This window comes from Lactuca sativa, chromosome 5, assembly GCF_002870075.4.
Source record: "Lactuca sativa cultivar Salinas chromosome 5, Lsat_Salinas_v11, whole genome shotgun sequence".
In the NCBI taxonomy this organism is placed as follows: Eukaryota; Viridiplantae; Streptophyta; class Magnoliopsida; order Asterales; family Asteraceae; genus Lactuca; species Lactuca sativa.
Genome location: NC_056627.2, coordinates 203,810,610 through 203,814,039, shown reverse-complemented (window position 1 = coordinate 203,814,039; position 3,430 = coordinate 203,810,610).

Sequence of the window (3,430 nt, the reverse complement as noted above, 5' to 3'; positions counted from 1 at the left end):
GGCTGCATTTTAGTACCGCATACCACCTACAGACTGACGGACAGAGCGAGCGGACGATTCAGACGCTTGAGGACATGCTTCGGGCATGTGTACTGGATTTCGGCGGGAGTTAGGACACGTATTTGCCCTTCGCTGAGTTTTCCTATAACAACAGCCATCACTCGAGCATTGGTATGCCACCCTTTGAGCTGTTGTATGGGAGGAGGTGTCGGACCCCCATTTGCTAGGGTGAGGTAGGGCAACGTGTGATGGGTAGTACAGAGATAGTGCTTCAGACGACAGAGCAGATACAGCAGGTCAGACAGAGGTTGTTGACCGCTCAGAGCCGCCAGAAGAGTTATGCGGATAGGCGACGATCCGAGCTCGAATTCCAGGTCGGTGATTTCGTGATCCTGAAGGTATCTCCTTGGAAATGAGTGATCCAATTCAAGAAGAGGGGCAAGCTGGGGCCCCGGTATATTGGGCCATTTAGAGTGATCGCGAGGGTGGGCAGGGTAGCATATCTCTTGGAGCTACCTGGGGATTTGGACCAGATTCATGATACTTTCCACGTGTCGCAACTGAGGAAGTGTATAGCCGATGAGTCGGCAGTGGTACCACTGGAGGATATCCAGGTGGACGCGAGTCTGAATTATGTCGAGAGGCCGATTGCAATCTTGGATCGGAAGATCAAGATTCTGAGAAACAAGGAGGTGCGCTTAGTTTAGGTTCAGTGGCATCATCGGAGGGGGTCCAAGCTGACTTGGGAGCCGGAGTCGGAGATGCGGGAGCAGCATCCAGAGTTGTTTTCGACATGAGACTTCGAGGCCGAAGTCTAGTTCTAGTGGGGGAGAATTGTAACAACCCGAAATTCAGGTAAGCTTTATAACCCTTCTATTTGAGAGTTGGCAAGATGAGTCCCTTAAAGTTGTGTGTTGGTTGTGAGTACGCTGGGCGTAATGAGGCGTACGCCATGCGTACTCACGCGCTTATTATGAACGCGGACTTGCCCGGGTACGCTGGGCGTAGTGTGCCCAGATGCAAACCCTAATTTCTAGCTTGTGCACTATAAAAGGAACGTTTAGTCCTTTGCCCCAGCCACCATACCCCCTTGAGTGAGCCCTTAGAGTGCAGAAATCCGTGTTTTAGCTTGTGTGTGTGTTCTTGAGCTTGAAGGTACCTTTTTGAGGTGAAGAAGGAGAAGAGGAAGCCATTGTTGGAGCTAGAAGTGGAAGAGCAAGAGTAGATCCGAGTTCTACAGTGGTTGGAGATCCCTTCTGAGGTAAAAAGCTCAAAGCTTTCCTTGTCCTTCAAGAGTTTTGCTTTTTGGACCCATTTGAGGGTTTTTGGTTCAAAGGTGGAGACTTTGTGTGCAAAGAGTCTCCATAAGCCTAGATCTGGCCTTCCCCAGTGTAATATATGTTGAGGATTCATAAAAATCCAATCTTGGTCATGGATATTGAGTCATGCAAGAGTTAGGGTCTTAATATGGAAAGAGGAAAGGTGTTTTGAGTGATAGATGATCTTTACAGCCATGCAAGGCTTAAAGGTTTCAACTTTATGGAGTAAGGACCCTTAGAGAAGTCAAATCTGGAATATGAGTTCTTGTCTTAACCGTTTAAGACCAAAATACTCAATATGGTTGAACCGAGATTTACGTTGGGTGTAATCCCAATACGCACAGCATAGGGGGTGGTGCACCCTGATTCTGTGAAGGCATCGGGTACGCCCAACGTACATGTTTGGTACGCGCAGTGTAACCCGGAGGGTTGACTTTTGTTGACTTTTAGGGTTTGGTCAACTTTAGGGTATTTGCGCCATGAGAGGGGTAAAATGGTCTTTTACCCTCCTGAGAGTGCTAAGAGAGGGAATGGTCTAGCCTTGGGAAATGTGTTGATGCCGAGTTTTTATTTCGTATGATTAGGCGAAGGCTAGATCCTATTTTCACGGAGTCCGAGATTTCCGAGTTAACGAGTTACACGAGGTGAGTCTTCTCACTATACGTTAGCTAGAGTGGTATTATGAGTTGACCGGAGGGTCTTATGTGCTATGTATGAGATTGTGTGCCATGTATGAGATTATGTGCTATGTGATGTAAGTATGATATATAATTGTATAAACCAGACCGGAGGGTCCAACGAGACAGACCGGGCCGGAGGGCCCAACGAGCTATGACCGGACCAGAGGGTCCAACGAGCTACGGGACTGGAGGGTCCCGCTGAGACACATCGACCGGAGGGTCGTACATGTTTGGTACGCGCAGTGTAACCCGGAGGGTTGACTTTTGTTGACTTTTAGGGTTTGGTCAACTTTAGGGTATTTGCGCCATGAGAGGGGTAAAATGGTCTTTTACCCTCCTGAGAGTGCTAAGAGAGGGAATGGTCTAGCCTTGGGAAATGTGTTGATGCCGAGTTTTTATTTCGTATGATTAGGTGAAGGCTAGATCCTATTTTCACGGAGTCCGAGATTTCCGAGTTAACGAGTTACACGAGGTGAGTCTTCTCACTATACGTTAGCTAGAGTGGTATTATGAGTTGACCGGAGGGTCTTATGTGCTATGTATGAGATTGTGTGCCATGTATGAGATTATGTGCTATGTGATGTAGGTATGATATATAATTGTATAAACCAGACCGGAGGGTCCAACGAGACAAACCGGGCCGGAGGGCCCAACGAGCTATGACCGGACCAGAGGGTCCAACGAGCTACGGGACTGGAGGGTCCCGCTGAGACACATCGACCGGAGGGTCGTACAGTAGCCTCAAGTGGCGTATGTGTTGTATGTGGTATTTTGGGGAACTCACTAAGCATTTATGCTTACAGTTGTTGTGTTATGTGTTTCAGGTACTAGCGAGGACCGTGGAAATGCGCCGGCGTGACTCGTACACACAGAGAGGAGATTTGTTTTGTGATCTTGGGATATGTTTTGATTTGATAACTATTGTGGAATACTTTTTGAGAATATTTTATATATAAATTTGGTTGTTGAAAATTGAAAATTTTGTTTTGAAAATCTCATCGTTATAGTGAAAGTGATAATGAGATGGAAGTGATAATTTAGAAAGTTTTTCAAAGTTGAAAGGGATAAAAGTGTAATTTTGAAAAGTAAATGATATAAAGTTTCTTTTTACAAACTAAAAGGAAAAAATGACAAAAATAAAAGGTGCGAATATTAGATAGTGAAAAGGAAAGTCAGGCCACAAACTTTCCTTTTCAATATAGATATAATAGGACCTCTTAGGTCTCATTTATTTCACACCTTAAAACCTTCTGTTCTTCTCTCTTTCTCTATGATTTCCAACTTTCTTCTTGATTTCCGAGTAATCGTTTTGTGTTTATCACTTTTTCCATAGATATCGGAATAAAAGATATTTTGCATCAAATCGTGAGTTTTATGTTGAAGGTTATGGTCTTAAGAGCGGTGTAAAAACTTATAAAGTCGAGTTTCTTA